Below are 19,419 nucleotides of genomic sequence, written 5' to 3' on the forward strand. Positions count from 1 at the left end.
CAGCTAAGAGAGTCCTTTGTCATTCTTGCTTTTGTGCAGCATGTTATCTGTAAGCCACTGGATTCTAATTGTCATACAAGGGAACAGTGGCAGAAAATAATAAAGGCAAAAAGCAGACCAGGGTAAAAGAAATCCAAAACGCATCAAAAGTGGCACTCGGGAGAAGTACTTTCAACAGTTTCCACCTAGGAAACATTTCTCAAAATGCTCTGCATTTTCCAAAATGTTTCTTGTCTATGGCACATTTGACAGAATAGCATGTTAAACTATCATAGCTTCAGGAGACAAAAATGTGAAGCGCAGCCCACAAAATGTTAATAACTCACTAAAAGTGGACCACTAATCAATCTTCAAGCATCTCCTAAGGTTAAAATATTAGGTGCTGAGAAACTGCCTGTTAAAAGCCCAGCGTATTTATAAACCACAAACACAAGGTTTAACAAACATTCCATTTCCTTCCATATTTATGGCAGCTTAAGTGTGAGAGTTAGAATAATGAGAGCTGAAAGATGAAAAATTGCAAAGAAATATGGATATTATTGCACCCAATTTTCCCACTGCACTTGCCATCTGTAATGGCAGATTTCTCTCTTCCCTCCTTTTGGAGTTCTCCACAAAGAGAAATTAGGATACAAAAAACAATAATTGCAAATGTGGAAGAAGATTGCCATGCTTCTCAACTCCCTTGGATATTTGCTACAAGACACTGATGTGTTTCTTATGTATCTCTTGTTAACATTTCATAGAGTACTCCCATACCCATAAACATACGTCTCTTCTTGTTCCCAATACTTTCTTCTGTCACACTGACAGATGGCTTTACGCTGAAGCATATGAAAATATTAAATACTTTATAACACCGTTGGAAGCTTGAAATCCCTAGGAGTAATGAGTATCTTGACAATTACTTTTGAGGAGAGGAACACCAAATGCTTTCAGTGGCCTGCTACTTAACAACCTCTCCCCTGATCCTTCTCATCTCATTTTCTGCAGCTGACAAACGGCATGCTCAGAGCTTGCTTAAAGTTGTCATTACACCAACATTTCTATCTGTTTGACTGCACATACATTAGAACCTTTTCACTTCTTGATTAGTACTTGTGTAAAGCTTCTAGGATTCTATGACTACAGCAAAAATTAATCAGTATTTTGAGGTTCTGCAGGAACTACCTCCGTTCTACAACTGCTACTAACAATGTCCATGCTGAAGAGAACAGAAGCATGGCAAAATGCTGGAATGAAGTTAGAACATGGTTATCAACACTGAATTTTTTCCCCTTGCCGGTGGGCAGGAAAGTGGCACATGTAAACAGTTTCTAAACTAGCCCTACTGTTCTACATAACTGACTGGATCCTTTCCAGTCTCCCTGACAAAAACTTCTTGCATCAGAGTAAAGCTATTTCTGCCTGGGAAAAGTGTGAGTCTATGTGATCCCACTGATTGAAGATTCAAGCACCACTATGCCCTTTTTGTTAGCTCCTCCCTTTAACATGCTGTACTAACTGTAAGAGTCAACAGATTGAATTACAGATTGCTGGAATTAGAGGTGATGACATTGTACTCCTAGTATAAAACAAATCCAACTTTTGTTCTGGTACCTAACATTCAGGGCTTTTTAAAATTAGTTCTTAGCTTTCAACTGAAAGATCTTTACTACAAAAAGCCGCACAATCCAATACAAGTTAAAAGGGCTAGAGTTCAACCAAGTGCACAGGGATGGTTAAACTCTCTACCACTTAGAGAACCTGCAGCTGTGACCCTAACCTCTCAATAACTTATTGCAAAATAGGAAAGGGGTTCATGGAAGTGGGAGAGTGATTCACAGTCTGCATATACTTGAACAGCCATAGTCAAAGAGTTACTGTATATATATACCGTATATATATATATCTGTGCATGACATAGTTCACACTGTACCTATATCACCAAGAATTTAAATTATTCGGGAGTATTATGCTTGAACAAATTTAAAAGGATGCACCATAAGGTGCTGCAAACTGTAAGTGTGTGTGGGCGGGGGGGGGGGGGGGGATGGGGTCCAGGAAGTATTTTGCCCTCAGGTAAGATTGGCAGGGTCCCGAGAATACTGAGCATTCTATAGGGAATCAATGCACTGTTTACTAGTCATGCCTTTCAATATTCTTCTCACAAGGAATGCAGAGGAGTAAATGCAGAAAAGAAAGTGTGTGTGTGTGTGTGTATTTCTGATTCTCAATGCAGACAGCCACATTTTCTTCGAGACCCAATACATTTACAAAGTCATACAGAAAGTCTAGCACAACAGCAACCCCAAATAAGTGATTTTGGGAAAAGTCCCACAAATCCTTTCACCCACATGCCCCACCCCCCCTTGAGCTCATGTGCTGAACAAGAAAAGGCAAGTTCCCCTGAATTTGTCCTTCCTTGCTGTGGTTTATCTGTTGTCCCAAATACACAAAAATACTAGCTTGAGAACCCATACAGGGCTTATTCATCAGGGATTTTGCTGGGCTAACCACTTGATATGCTCTCTCCCAAGTCTGATGAAATCACTGTTACTCCCAGAGGAGTAAATGACACACAGAGACACTAGCCCGGACCCAAACTACACAAGAATAGAATTTTCTCTGTTAATTCAACCCATCAAGTGCTTGGCAGACCTCCTTCTAGCTCATGCACATCGGCTGAGCTTCTGTTGGTTTGAAACAGGTTAAAGGACCCCATGAGCAGTTCTCATGAATAAACCATCCCAGGCCTATTGGCTAAAAAGGAAGGGATGCGATCTTCTGGGCATGGAGCAAGGGTCACTGGGGGTGTGGGGAGGGGAGGTAGTTGTGAATTTCCTACATTCTGCAGGAGGTTGGACAGATGACCCTAGAGATCCCTTCCAACCCTATGAGTCTATGATTCTATGACCACATGTTTCTTGAGGTTCCTATTCAGATAACTCAAGAAAGACTACAGGAAAAGTTAATACTAGGGTAGGGGAGAAAATAGCACTGAGTCCCTTAATCAACTGAATCCACCTAGGTTATAGAGCCGGTTTGGTTAAGAGCAGCAGGACTGTAATCTGGAGAGCCGGGTTTGATTCCCCACTCCTTCACTTGAAGCCAGCTGGGTGACCTTGGGTCAGTCACAGCTTCTCAGAGCTCTCTCAGCCCCACCCACTTCACAGGGTGATTATTTGTTGTGGGGATAATAGTAACTTACTTTGTAAACCACTCTGAATGGGTGTTAAGTTTCCTGAAGGGCAGTATATAAATCGAATATTGTGGTTGTTGTTATTTACCAAATATGGATCTGTTGTAAGAAAGACAGTTGGATACATGCAATAGTGAATTCCATCCTGATCGGAGAAATAGGAATTGTAGTTCCTTAGAGTATTGCTCCAGACAGCCAATCAGTACCAAACACTCCTAACTTCATAATTCCCATGTACACATATGAAGGGACCAAGAAGATGAACTCATCAGCACTATAAGATTGCATTTATATCAAAGCTATGGTTCTCATAGAATCGTGCATTATGCTTGATGCTCTTTGCATGCTTTAAAACGGGCATCTGAAGAAGAAATATTCTTCATGAAACTTTCCTATCGATTGTATGAGTGTATTTATGCCTGTGAAACTGGTGGCATTTATAATCACTGCAAAGGCAGACAGCCAGCAGCTGCTCTTAGCCTATGCTCAGAAGCCCCCGCTTCAGAAAGACACTGGGGTTGTTGGGAACTGTAGCTCCTGTAGTTTTCTGATTCAGCAGGGAAGTCCACAAAACTGTAATTCTTATCAACTCCAGAAGGAAGTCCTACTGGGGAAGACTGTGGGAATGCAGTTTTCAGGAAAAAAATGTAATTTCAAAATTAAGGATGTCAACATCCTTAGTGATAACATTAGCAGGCAGGGGAGGGGAGGGTAAGGACTAGAAACACTGGTGCCCAAACTTACCTGTGCAAGCCAGTTGCAGGCTGTGGGGAGAAGCGGGGGGGGGGATGCATGGTGGCAGTCATGTTCCTTCAGGCCACAGGGCTCCCGGCAACCATTGATGGGTAGCCCTTGTGACTGCAGTTCGAACTGCTGGCCAGCCAATCAGGGCTGGCCGGCTGGGGCAGTCAGGGGTGGGGAGACCCTTGCAGACCTGAGAGGCAGGGTTCCCTCTCAGTCCACAGCAAGGAGCCTTAAAGGAGGCTGGTCCTGCCCCTCGGCATTCTGTTCTGTGCTGGCTTTCCACCCTGCCCTCCCTTTAGCTCTAGCTGGGGCTTATCATGGTTTATCACAGGTGCATGCAGGGTTGTCATTGTAACATTTTTCTCCTTCTCATCACAACTTTTTGTGGGGGCGTTTGGGCATGGAATATTGATCCATTTGGAGGAAACAGGGCATTGGTGCTTGGTTTTCATATTATGGAATCCCCTTAAGGGATTTGGAGTAGGGGTGTGCACTTTAGGTTCCCGATTCGGGGAAAAAACCCAAACTGGGCCTGATTCATAAAGATTCAGTATTTCCGAATTGGGGTCAGTATGATGGCCCTGATTCGGAAATACCGAACCAAAGCTTCCTGAAGCAATTTGGATTCCTTCGGGAAGCTTCGGGGCCGTTTTAAAGGGTGCTCTCCCTCCACCACCCCACTTACCTGGTGGTGGTGGAAGCAGCGGCCTTCCCTGCTGCCTTCCCAGCTGCTGTGGAGGTCGAAGCAGCAGCAGGGGCAGTAAAGGCGCTGGCTGTGACCTTCTCTGCTGTGGAGGCCAAAGCAGTGGCGTGGGCAGCACAGGCGCTAGCACCAGCATTCGCTGCTACCCTGCTGGTTGCCATGGAGGTCAAAGCGGCAGCACGGGTGACGCAGGTGCTGGCGCCAGCATTCGCTGCCACCCTGCCGGCTGCTATGGAGGCTGAAGCAGTGGCCGGCATGGCAGTGCAGGCGCCGTCATTTGCTGCCACTGTGCCGGCCACTGCAGAGGCTGAAGTGGCGGCACAGGAGGCGGCAGCACCAGTGCCAGCATTCGCTGCCACTCTGCTGGCTGCGGCAGTGGCAGAGGCACCTGCTGCGGCCTTTGGAAAAGGTAAGTGGGGTTGGGGTTGGGGGAAGGGGAGCTCAGGGGGGAGGTGGGGATCACTTCAGTATGCTCCGAATCATTACGAAGTATACTGAAGCGATTCCAATAACCCAAACCCGAAGTGGCTTGCCGCTTCGGGTTTTGGGTTATTCCAAATCATTTTCCCGCTTCGAGTAAACCCGAAGTGGGAAAAACGAATATTTCCCCGCTGCACACCCCTAATTTGGAGAGGGAGGTTTGACAGCTGCATGCTCAGCTTGGGGTCTTTCAGGTCTGCCTCACTCCCAAATGGCAGGGGATCCACACAGTGGCGGCCGCCCATGTGGTCTCCCTCTAACCATCATCCCATCATTCCGTCCTTCAGCAAGGGTCCAAGGAGGTATGAGGTCATTGGCTGTCAGGTAGGACAGCTGATGCTGGGATCCATGCTCCATGTTGTGCCAACGCTCCGTGAGCTGTAAAATCAATAAAGTTGTAGCCTCCTTTAACTCCAGCACTTGTGTCAGGCTTGTTTTGACACCGTGCCTCTTGCTCTCCCTTCCCCACATTGTTGCTAGCCTGCAAAGACCACCCTGAAGGTAACAAAAGGTATATCCGACTTTTTAAAAAATATATAGACTTGGATGAACTAGAGAATGCTTTGGCTGCAGGCATTTGGGATTTTTTGTTTGATTGTTTGGGCTGTATCCAGTCAACATTCAGCAGATGGAAAAAAGGGAGGAGAGCCCATCATGAACAATCACCCTGTCCTCTTCAGCCCCCAACACTGTTAATCCATGAGGGTCCTTTGACTCCCAGCATCGCCCCCCCCTTCCCCACAGATGCTGCTGGGAGAAGAGGAAAGTGAGGATGGATCCATTTCCACCACTGCTATTAATACAAAGGGTGGGGTGGGACCCAATCCTTTGTTTTTTATAGCAATGGTGGAAACACCATTTCTATGAACAGAACTATGAGAAATCAGCAACATGGAAGAAATTGCTTTAAGTAATCATGTGCTAATGTGAGAAAGGCTGATAGCGCTTGGATCCTACTTAAATAAGTGTATTTTATTCATCCTAAGGATGTTTGTTTGGAATAAATCTCCTTGATTTCATGCAGTAATGGGGTTAAAAGTTTTAAACTGTTCAGTGCTTCATCCTTTTTGATTCTTTAAAACTTTAAACCTGATTATTCCTATCCTCTATGTAAAATCATACTTAACACATTTAATTCTTTAATTCATTTATACCCTAACTGTTACAGAATTAGAATAATTTAAATTTGATGATCAGTGTGTGCTTGCGTATGTCCAAAATGGCAACGAACTCTAAACCTGTTCTTAACTATTGAGGAAGTTGCATCAATGTTGGGAGTCATCAAATTACAGATATTTGCATATTTTAGACTGAAAGTTGCATTTCCACCATACAACATTTACAAGTATATATTGTATATTTAAGTAGCAGCCCACATATTTCATTTGGATCAGTACTATCATACACTGATTAACTGTCAATAGTGAAAAGTAGTGAAAAATATGAAAAAGTAAAATGATGCGTTAATGCTAATATTTTGTGTTGTTGTTTCTCTCTAGCCCGAGGCACTTAAACAACAATGCAGAAAATGAAGACCATTCTTTTCAAACACCTGATTCACCCCCTTCCAACACAACACTGAATTTTTTTATGGAGGTTGGACAAAAAAAAGCATATTAAGTTCATGCAATAAAACTGAGCCTTTTGTCATTTTTAATTGCTTGAATTCATAACCTAGTTCTGCTGTATAAAAACTTGATGCTAAACGCTGAATCAAGCAATTTCTCTCATTAAAAAAATGACAAAGTTTCACAAGCGTCTTTCTCCTCTTCCGTTAGTAGTGCATGACAAATTAGTGTGTGTGTGTGTGGGGGGGGGGGGATATGTCTCCTCCTCCTTCACACATTAGCAAGATCACCTCCCTAACTCTAACCTTCAAAAAGCATTCCTGTTTGGAACTAAAAATCCTGACCATGAATTCAGTAGTTAATGGGAGAATAAAAATAAGAGTTATCTTCTCTTTTAAGATGACCAAACGGAACAAATAATACTGAGATTTATAACCAACAAAATATAATGGCAAAGTAATTCAAGGGTTTTCTTAATACAATATTCAAAACATGGATATTTTTAATTCTCTCAGACAACCAAAGGAGGCAACTGAGCCCACACTTCTGCCTCTGGAACTGACACTGACATAAAACGCACGCAGGGGGGTATCAGCTGTCCCAGAAGAGACGGCATTTCTTTTTTATTATTGTTCCAGATATATCTCTGAGAAATTAGAGGGCGGTTTGGTCTTTAAAGCCAAGACAGGAGAAGATCTTCGTAAGACTCTCGGAGGATCGCTGAAAATCTTGATGCCAAAAATTACATTTGAGCCCAAGGCAGACTCTGGAACGCCAGATAAAGGAAATCCCTTCCGGTGAAATTGGCTAATCAATACTCCACGAATTCCCTCATATCATAAATAGGAATGAATTCATAACCCAGAAGAAGAACTTGCACAATTACCCCAACCACCTATTTCCCCTGTTCATCAAGTACTATTTGAAGATAATCATCAGGTAATTCCTACTAAGGAATTAGTCACATGACCCAGTCTTATGCCTCTACTAACTAAACACCACCATTTATATTTCAACACATTCATGCACGAACTCTTCAGTATCTTTCTTGTATACTGTGTGGACAACTGTGAGGTAACACTCTTCTGCTGGAAGCAATATGCAGTCATTGTAAATAGTGTGTGTACTGCCTCCCACCATCTCCACAGTTGACACTTTTTAAAGCTATCACTCACCTCAAGCGTCTCTCTAATCAATTCATTAAATAGAAAGGGGGTAGAATGTCAGCAATGCTGCCTCATCAGAGGACACTGGAGTTTCCCTTATTGTATCTGTCTTCTAGCAGTCATGGTAAATGTGAGCAGAAAGACGCAGAGGGATGCAACAGTTCTCTCTTGATTTCTTTGGCTGCACCCAGAACTCTTTTATTTCTTTTCTCTTGTCTCAGTTCTGACTAAACCTTGTTCTTCCCATTAGTCTCGTCCTAATCTAGCATTGCCTCAGTCTCAAGGCTTTTTTTCAGATGGAACGCGGTGGAACGGAGTTCCGGAACCTCTTGAAAATGGTCACATGGCTGGTGGCCCCGCCCCCTGATCTCCAGACAGAGGGGAGTTGAGATTGCCCTCAGTGCCGCTCAGCAGCGCGTAGGGCAATCTCAACTCCCCTCTGTCTGGAGATCAGGGGGCGGGGCCACCAGCCATGTGACCATTTTCTCCAAGGCAACCCACTGAGTTCCACCACCTCTTTTCCCAGAAAAAAAGCCCTGCTCAGTATATTAGATCACCTCCTTAGTGTCCATTTCAAGACTAGAGATGGAAATAAGTCTCCATTTAAGAACACAATCCTGGAGAAGATACTGACTTGAGAGTGCATCCCGCTCATTTGAACTAGACTTTCTCTTTTATGTAAGTGTAGATTTGGAAGATGCACTCCTCAATGAATTGAATGAAAACAAGGAAGGAGGAAGAAATGTGAGGTGCAATTATTTCTGTTCTTTTGATTCCTTTGCGTGCAACAAACCTTTTTCCATACACACAAGTCATGGAGAATTTCTCCAGCTCTAGACTGGTTGGTTGTCTTCTAGGCTTAGGATGAAAAAAGAGCTCCTGGGAGATTGCTGCATGAAAAATGTATTCTACGTTATGCTGCTTGTATCTTTCAGCATATTGGTCAGTTGGGATTTAACACTGTGGCAAAAATTAAAATAAACCATTGCGTTCTGTTATGTCCTCTATTTTGACAACATATTTTTGTACCAAACAGCACAGCAACAGCCAGTTGTCATTTTTATGGAATGATACAGCCACAAGTCAAGCATGTAATGGTATTTTGGTAGCCACTCTCCCCACCCTCCACAAATTGTGAAATTTACCTGGACTGGCTGTTGACTCCTGAGGGTGTGGTTTCACAGAAAAACTGCATGAAGCAGATTGAGAGAGTTACTGATTTCAGCTATCAAGACATTCCAAGTCAACTGCAGTTTAAAGACCAGAATTTTGTTATATTCTACCATTCCCTATAGCAACATGTGAGGCAGGCAAGGGTTTAAACCAGTGGCCAATGCAAGATCAATCATGTTTGAGGGGGGGATTTGAACCCAAGTCCAAGTACTCTTCTGTGATAATAGTAGACCACCAATGGAAAGAATTAATGGCATTCTACATTGCTCATAAAACAGAACCAAGATTCCTAATATCAACAAATTAAAAAAAATAACTGAAAATGAAAGATTTCATCATGCTTATTTGTTGCTATTGCAATTATTGTATGTTCAACACAACAGACCCTATCAAATTGTTTCTTGGTTTAATCACTGTATGCGACCATGTCATCAAGATAACAATTACAAATTATTTCTTGCAGTCCCAAAACATATGGAACAGGGCCATATCAGTCTATAACATTCTGAGCAGTGAATAGCTGGCTAAGAGTCCCCACATAGATATGGAGGTACCAAGGTCTGAACAGACACCTGAAGGATGTTTTTAGGTCATCAATGTGAATTTCTACTAAATTTCAGCATGAAAACTATCAAGACAGGAAATGCTTCTACTCGTTGGCATTTAGTAAAGAGAACTCCAGTTGCTCATCCACTGATTATTGCATTTTGTTTTGCAAAAAAATCCAAAACAATCAAGGTAATTGCAATGCATGAGAATACATAGTACACATTTTGCAGAGGAAGAAGCAATATTGATACTGAAGGAATATTGTACATCAGCACAGCACACAATATTACATTTTAAAACCCCGAGTTTCTGTAATGATGGATATTCTTCATTTCAAAGGAAAAACTAAGCTGCCATGGATAGCCAGAGCTATGGAAGATTACAAATCCTTAATCTTGTGTTTTATAGAGAAGTTTTTTAATGGATCTGTTAACACTCCCATCATCTTTAACAGTGTATAAAGGGTAACTTAGAAAGAAAGACACAATTTAAATCTAGTGTCATTTAATATACAGAGGGAAAATATAACCTTAATTTAGATAATTTAATATCAAATTACTACAGGCATTGAAACATTTATGTTTCCCAATCCTTTGTATCAGCTGTCTCCTTCTAACTGCAGAAAATAATATACAGTGCAGGCTCATTAAAATAAAAATGTTGGATACTGCTGAGTCTTGGTGGGGGGAAGCTTGAAATAACTGGATTTAACCAACGGCACTGAATATAGTATTAAAAAGCATGCAATGATAGTATGCTTAATGAAACATTTGTAAATATTATTTGTAATAAGTTCATTGCAGAAATAAAAATGTCTTAAAGCAATGCATTTTAAATATAAGTACTTGATTACTTGAAAGTTAAAAATCCTCCAGTGCCTAAATTATAAATGAGAACAGCTTTTGCTTTGTTCTTTTTGAAAAATGAAAGTTATTGGCGGCAAGAACCTGTGTGCTAACCTGGTTAAGCCTTTCACTACCCAGAAGCAACCCATTTTAAAGTTTCCAAAAGTGGCACACAATCTCAAACACCAGGGTGAAAAGGTGTATAATTCACAAGACCAACCTTTTTGCAAACAAAAAAAGCAACATTACTTGTAAATATAATAGCATATTATGTCATGCAAAATATATGCTAGTTTACAAGCAGAGTCTACGGAACAAAAGTTACACATTGTATTTGAAGATGAAAGTTTAGGCAAACTTCCGTCAGCATCAAGGAAGGATGAACTACCCCACCCTACCCCCTTCCAATGACTTTCACCATGGTTCAGGTACATATCTTTCACAAAACACCTGATCAGTTAAACACAAACACAGCAATTCCAGAGTGTTTGCACACTCCCCATACCTTTTTCCCAAGATGAGAAAGCCTTCTGTGTGCTTCATGGATGGCTTCTGTTATTCCAGGAGTTGTGCTCCAATCTCTATTCTAATCACACAACTAGAAGCCAAATGCAGACACAAGCCTTCTCTGCATTAATGTTGGTACACTACTGAAGGCAGCTACATAACAACAGCAGTCAAACATGACAATGTGTGCCTCTCCCCCCACACACAAATGCACGCACACTTCCACACACCTCCACTCCAAGCCCTCTCTACATCTTTTCTAGGGAGTTTCATGCCTACCCACTGCTTCATTGGCGAAGCATTCCTTTATCTCTGTGTTTTCTTTTCCCTGCCGTCTCTTGCTCTTCTCTTTAAATTGTTTAAAACCCTTCTTTGCACCTTACCTGAAGGGCATCTCCCACGACTGCAATTAGCTGCCAAGATTTCATTGTCGGCTGAAAACTGCCTCTTCTTTCCTCACTGGGAGAGCACAAGAGAAGTAAGGGAAACCAGCAAACGGCCCCCACGTGCTGGCAATATAAATGACTACAGACATCTGTCGGGCTTGCTGTGCATTTGCTCCTTTCCTGTCCCCCCCACCACACTTCTGCTTGCCTTCACAATGCTCACATCAGGTGTTCCTGGGTGCACCCTCTCATTCTGCAGCTCCAGGAACAACTAAAAACCATACACAAAACAAAGACAAGGAAGAGGAGAAAATGCACAGAAAAACAGAAAGGGCCACTGAAGCAAGGCCCAGCTTGGTTAGGCTAAGCTAGGAATCTCTCGCCCCCCCTTCTCTAATATTTAATACGCAACGGAATTGCACACCCCATCCTTCACCTTTTTTCCCTGGAGCTATAGGCATCCCTCTCTATTGGTCTCTCCCCCTTTCTCCTGCACATGTCCCTTCCTTGTTCTTTCAAGCATTAAATATGTACCACATGACAGAATAGGGCACCTTGCACAGTCCTCCATGCTTTGCACTTGACAACTAATTTCAACTCACAAGCAATGAAATATCTGAAGGCAGGATGTAAGCACTTCCAATTACTTATGCTATGTCTACATTACTCAGAACATTTATGGGGCAGTGCCTAAGCAGCTCATAATATGTTGGTCTGTATCCTATGCTATTTATCAGGTGTGTTCTTATGTGTTTGCAAAGTATTGGCACAATGCGCAGTTTTAAAAGTCTGGCTAAGTTGTTGCATGTGTAAGTCTGTGTGTAAGTCATACACAGAGACAACACATGCGTAGTTTAATTCGCTTACATTGTGCTACTGGAAATCCAAGCCTGTATTTTTATGCTTGATTTTTAGCTAAGACTCAAAGCAATAATATCTGGACGGGCAGCAGGAAGCTAAAGTGGAAAGTGGCAATTCAATACAAGGAAATCTTTAAACTGCATAATTAGTTTTATGTTTAGAAATAAAATATACAGTGTATGGCTTTAAAGGTTTTATATAGTATGTATTTTACTAGAATCAGCAAGAGATTCATATACATGCACACATGCTTAAAATTGTGCATGTACTTATATACAATGCAATCACTTTTCCATAATTAAGAGTAACTTTGTATGAGTGTGCATGAGTGTCTCCACTCTCAACAAAAATAAATACAGCACAGTGTGTAAAGATGTGGGGGAGGGATATCTACAGTAAATTGTCAAAAAGTGTGGCATGTTTTCTTTGCATTGCAAGCAATTAATATATTTAGAGATTGGAGGGGACAAAATATAATTCATTTCTTGACTCTGTTAAGAGCTAAATAACATTTATGATATACATAGGTGCTTCTTAATAGGGTTCTCTTCCACACTCCTTTTCAGAGTTCAAACAGGACACGCATCCTCCAAACAGAACTAAGCAACAGACATACACTGCCTACTTGAAACAGCTCTCAATATGACATTTACAGTTCAATACACAACACAGTAATAACAACACAGCTCAGGTAGAATTTCAGTATTCTTAGGCAGCTAACTGTGATCAGACACCCTATTAGTCTAAGTGAACAGCCTTATAATTTTAATAATGCAACATTCATTTCCATCAAGGAATAAGGTGCACGCATACACACTTAGCATCCATATCTATCAGTTAAGAAAGGAAGAAACACAGAGAGGGAACAAAAGCTGAGATTAAAAATATAGCGCATGCATGCCATTCATTTTCAGACTGTTTAGGGTCAGGATGGCTTTTTATATAAACAATACACTACCAAACAGCAGACGTTGCTGGTATGCTATTCCTAATACAGACCATTCTGATGCCATCAGTATAGCTTGGAGAACACCAGCTCCCTAGCAGATCTGCAAGTGAAACGATCGTCAACCTTTTCAGACAAGTAGTCACCTCTTACCCTAACCTGAAGCACGGGATCTGCTTTTACATAGGCCACAAATACCATTTTCCAGGTTACCAGTGGCAACCGTACCTTTAATTTTGGCGACCAGCAAGGAAAGTCTTGATTTCAATGGGCTTAGACTGGAGTCTAAGCAAGTCTGGATCTGAGCAACTCTGTTAACAAGAGGATGTTTCGTAGGTTTTCATCCCTAGTGTCACCATAGGTCAGGGGTGACTTGATGGCATATAACACACAAACTGGACTAAATCTGTTTAAGATTGCATTGTAAGTTACTGGTTGTATACCTCTTTCAACCTGAAATCATAATAATTAAGCTGGACAGAAATCTTACATATTATATCATGTGCAACTGCAATAAGATCTGTCTCTTAAATAAAGAGTTGACTTAAACAGGAAAAAGTATCTTCTCTTTGAAAAAAGATGTGGCTTTCAATTAGGAAAGTATTTATGGAACAAACACATGGGGGCTCTCTACACCTGAAGGCTTACGTCTGAAATGATTTCTGTCTACCTTCCACCTAATGATCCAAAAGTATTATAGGAGGAGAGCCTAATGAAGCATATTCCGTTACAAAAAGTTAGCAGGTGATTTATGGCAAGCGTGCTGCCACTTATTCTGAAACGGATCACTGTTGGCGTCTGCAGGTCAGGACGAGATGACTGACTTACGACAAAACAAATCAATCAGACCTCTTTTTCAAAAAATAAGAAAAACTGTGCTTTAGAACTCAAGGAGACTTGCATGTGGAGATTCTAGATTTTAAACTGCTATGAGGTGGGGTCAGGGCAAGAAGTCTCCTGGCGTGCAGAGATGGACAGCCTGAGAGGAACTGGGTGTTCACTTCAGTTATTGAGGAGCCCAGAATGGAAAGCCAAGCTGCAGCCAGGTGGCTTTAGAGCATCCAGTAGAACGTTGTTGTCTTCTTGTTTCCCCGTGACAAGCTGCTAGCTGCAATCCCATTCTCTGCCCACGTGCCTTGGTGGCACTTCAGAGCAGCAGAAAAGCAGAGCGTCGTCTTCCTCCTCTGGCAATGGCGCAAAAAAAAAAAAGATTCCTTCTGTTATAGCTTCCACTTCTAAACCATGCTGTGGTACACTGCAGACAGAACCAAGTTTGCAAGCAAAACAATTAGTATTATCTTAAAGTGTTTGCAAAAAGATGGGAAGAAAACCAGTCTATTTACTATGGCTATGGGATCAGCACATAGAGTGTGAATCCTATGTGCATATGGTAGTCTAAGCGTTAACACCGAGAGAAAAATGTTACAAGTGCCAAGGTTTATGACACTGCAAAGCCTTTTTATAAATGGTAATCACTTAACTTCAAAAGAACTTTATACATGTGATCTTCACTTGTTACTCCCATTAAGAAGCTGCCATTTAGGGACACGTAGGGAGAGATGTTCTACCATGACATTCCCAAAGGGTTCTCTGTACAGTGTCCAATTTCAGCCGTGAGTCAAACAGCTATGTTGGTTTGGAAATGGGGTCTGCCAATCATGGTGAATTGGGCCATCTTCCTTTTTTTCCCGTTTAATGGAATCAAAGGTTCACTCATCTTTATCCAGAACAGCCTTACAAGAAAGTGAATCATGTCCATTGCAGGACAGGAGGAACCATACACTGGTTTGCCCGGGTGAGCAAAGAGACAGAACTGAGAAAATTACGAATGCGCTTAGCAGAATAGGTTAAAATTTCTGGAGTGATGGAAATTGCGATGCCAAGCTTGTACCACAAAGATCTCTCTCTCATACAAACAGACATACAACCGGGGCTTGGCAATCCATGAGCCTAACCCTTCTGTTTCTTGATGTGATGGCCATGCGGCACTTGGAAATTAAGAGACCATTAGGCAAGGTACCCAAGGCCATATCTAGTGCTGGAAGCAGAACCCTTCAGCTCCTCCTCTTGTTGAGCTTTGGGTACAGAAATCTGTATCATTTTGCTTAAATTGTTGCTAAAAGAGTTTGGATAAGACTAGGAAACACACACACACTTAAGCAGTCTGCAGATGTTTGAGTACCTTGACTTCACTGGGGAGAATCCTAGACCAACTTTCCCTTCAACTTCAGGTTTCGTCCCAATGGAGAAAAGAGGTTCACAGAAGCAGGAATGTGCTTGCACTCTGTCCGTTCTCCAGGGAACTTGCAGCTGCCTTCCCCCCCCCCTCACAAGAACATCAAGAGGAGAAGAGAGCAACCATTTCGGCCCAAGGCCACCATAGTGAGCTTCACGGCTGAGCTTGGCTTGGAATCCAAGTTCTCCCGCATATGACCAAACACTACAGCCACTGCCCACCACGGGCTCTTTTAGGTATAAAAACTTGGCACTGCTAAGCGCATGCAAAACCTATAACACACGTAGCCAAAACTAGCCCAAATAAAGAATAGCTTTGGGAACAGAAGGGGGTAGCTTTGGGAGTTAGAGGGTCACTTTCTGCACTGTTTCACCTCTATGGGGGGGGGGGAATCAAAGAGCTCTCTCTTCCTGACCCATGCACTCATAGCAAAAAGAAAAGAAAAAAAGCCCTTCCCCCTCACAGGAAAAAAAATCCAGAATATGAAAAGGAGATGGCATGTGGAAAGCACGCAAGACCATGAAGGGCGTGTCCGTCATCAGGAGGCCAGGCTTAGCTCTGCAAAGCCTGTACCTGACAATGGGGAAATCCAGATGCTTTACAATATATGCAGTTGCCTTATTCTGAGTCAGACCACTGATCTAACTAGTCCAATCATCATCTGAGCTGACCACCAGCATTTCTCTACAACATCACCCTGTATGACTTTTCCCCAGAATGCTACCCGAAGTCTTTCTCTCCCTCCCTCTCTTGCTAGGGAATGAGAAAGGAGTTCCATCACTACAGAACAGTTTTCCCTACTAAAGTCAGTTTTGCATATTTACCAGAATTAAATGGTAAAGGTGCTCTTCTGCAGAGATATTGAATATTTGCATGCTCTCCAATGCAGAAAGAAAGAAAGAAAGAAAGAAAGAAAGAAAGAAAGAAAGAAAGAAAGAAAGAAAGAAAGAAAGAAAGAAAGAAAGAAAGAAAGAAAGAAAGAAAGAAAGAAAGAAAGAAAGAAAGAAAGAAAGAAAGAAAGAAAGAGGGGGAGAGTTTCCTGAAAGTAGAAACCTAGTTTGCCAAGGAAAAGCATTCAGACTAGCTCTTCTCCCGCACTCCTCCACTTGAAGCCAGCTGGGTGACCTTGGGTCAATCACAGCTTCTCAGAGCTCTCTCAGTCCCACCCACCTCACTGCGTGAATCTTGTGGGGGTAAAAATAACACACTTTGTAAACTGCTCTGAGTGGGTGTTAAGTTGTCCTGAAAGGTGGTATATAAATCAAATGTTGTTGTTATTCATTCAAGAAGGCCTTCTGGTTGAAGTTATTTGAAATGTGCAGCAGCTACACATATGCAATACAGCCATAGATTTGCCGTCAAATTTCACTAAACGGAAAAATCCAGATCGCATGAAGAGATTCTTACTTGGAAAGAATTTAAGGGAAATGTAAGCATTTCAAGAGGACTGGCAAAATTTCTCAAGGGAGCTCCATACTTCTCTAGGTTGCCACCACACCTAACCTAGAGAACAGTATTGAAATTTTGCAGGGTCTTGTTGGGGTTCCATAGAAACTCATGGTGCAGCTACAGGCGATGTGCCGGATCTGTCATCAGTTCAATAATATTGACACATTTCTGAAAATGGGGTTGGTACTGAAATGGGGTCTCCAAGTCCTCCTGGCCACTCAGCCCACATCAACTCATTTACACCTCTAAAACATAATTTTTTTAAAAAATTACAAGCCGATCTGATGGGATCATACAAATGCAGACTGATATTCTAAACCAGGTATGGAATTTTAAATCTGAGCTTGTTTATTCTAAGTGGATATGGAGAATCCCCTTCTATCTTAATTGTACTTTAAACTGAAATCAATGCAAAATTAGGTGAACAGCAGATTCTTAACAATGGTGAAACTGAGATTTTACAAAAGAAAAGCCTCAGAAATGTTTGGGGGAGATACTTTGCTGATGTATTCACAGGCAAGTCATACGGCCTCTGTAAATGCAATTACTGCCAGACAATCAGAAGTCTTTACATCCACATTGTAACCAGTGACTTATTGCTTCTTACAACAAACAAACAAGCAAAGCACCAAAACCTAATTAAGATGCTAATCAATGTTGAATGTTTAAACTTGCTTTCATGTCACTTGCAACTAAACACAGAGTTATAGCAGCCCACAGAAGCAGTAATAGTCATTTAAAAGCACAGATAGACAACCAAATACGTGGTGCACCTGGGCTCTTTCCACCTCGTATGTCTCCTGCAAAACTAACAAGGCTTTCCTGGTATTTTTCGGAGCATGCTTTAATTAGATGTGCATGCCCATGACAGGTAGAGGACGCAGAATAATCAGAGGGGAAATTAAGGGTACTTTTTAAAGGAACCCATAAGAGTGCTCCACAAATATCAAAATTGGAGAAAAGTGCTCCACTTCCTACTAGCCCTTCTAAATGAGCTCTCTCATTCCTTAGCCTTCTCCCCCATGAAAATCTCCACCCCTGTTTGAAGATCTTCAAATAGGGCCTCGTTTGAGGCAACCTGACAAGCTTGCAGGGGATGGAGGGGAAGCAGGTACCTTCCTTATAATAATAACTTTTGATTTATACACTGGCCTTCAGGACAACTTAATGCCCCCTCAGAGTGGTTTACAAAGTGTGTTATTATTATCCTCATGACAATCATCCTGTGAGGTGGATGGGGCTGAGTGAGAGAGCTGGGACTGACCCAAGGTCACCCAGCTGGCTTCAAGCAGAGGAGTGGGGAATCAAACCCGGTTCTTCAGATTAGAGTCTCGCTGCTCTTTACCACTACACCAAACTGGCTATGGTTTGGAACTATTGCCCCAGAGAGGCTCATACCATTGAAATTAAGACTTAAGAAATATGGTAGAGGGCAGAAGCATCACTATTTATGGTTAGTCTTAAAAGTTACTACTTTTTTATTATATTTGCTCTAATTATGAGCTGTCTCAGGGATTCTTAGGGGTGCCAAAAGGCTGGACCAAAATGTGCAAATACATTTTTTTAAAAAAAAAATCATATTTGGACAATATAATAATATTGGTGAAAAGATTATCTCTGTGTGTGTACTGATTGATTCCTCAGCAAAACCTTAAAAACTGATCAGAGGCAGTTGCAGTAGCACCATGGACAGCTCACAGAAAGACCTGCAAGGAAGCTCTGGACTGTACAAGCCTCTGGCAGAGTCATAAAATCTCCAGGGCACTAATTGTTTCAGATTCCATCTCCTTTCGAAGGGACAATGTGAACCTTAAAGAGGCTGTTTCCTCACTTAACATCTAGCATGTTCAGTTGTCTGCACGAGGCTTTGGGGAGATTCTCTGTCAAGGGTTTTCCTCCTCAGAGAAAAGATCATTCTCTCTTTTTCACCCCCAACCCCAGATCTCTGGTGCTCCTCTAACAACTTCTGTTTCACTTCACTGCTAAAGTTGAAGTACCTGATATACTGATGCTTGTGCTACTAATGTAAACCTTAACATGGATATACAGTAGAAAAGAACAAGAGTCCAGTAGCACTTACGAGACTAACAAAATTTGTGGCATGGTATGAACTTTCCTGAGTCACAGTCCACTTCTTCAGCTGTGACTCACAAAAGCTTATACCCTACCACCAATTTTGTTAGTCTTATAGGTGCTACTGGACTCTTGCTCTTTTCAACTACTACAGACAGAATAACACAGCTACCCATCTTGATCTATCTCGATGGATATACAGTGCACGGGACTCTAATCTGGAGAGCCAGGTTTGATTCCTCACTCCTCCACTTGAAGCCAGCTGGGTGACCTTGGGTCAGTCACAGCTTCTAGGAGCTCTCTCAGCCCCACCCACCTCACAGGGTGTTTTGTTGTGGGGATAATAATAACATACTTTGTAAACCGCTCTGAGTGGGCTTTAAGTTGTCCTGAAAGGAGGTATATAAACCAAATATTATTATTATTATTTATTATTACTTACCATACATTAACCCAATATTCCTCACAAGAACCCTGTAAGGTCAGTAGAATTATCATTGTCTTCATAATACAAATGAGAAGCTTTGAAGACCGAGATTTTGTTGTAAGGCA

This window comes from Eublepharis macularius, chromosome 12 (genome assembly GCF_028583425.1).
Source record: "Eublepharis macularius isolate TG4126 chromosome 12, MPM_Emac_v1.0, whole genome shotgun sequence".
Taxonomy (NCBI): Eukaryota; Metazoa; Chordata; class Lepidosauria; order Squamata; family Eublepharidae; genus Eublepharis; species Eublepharis macularius.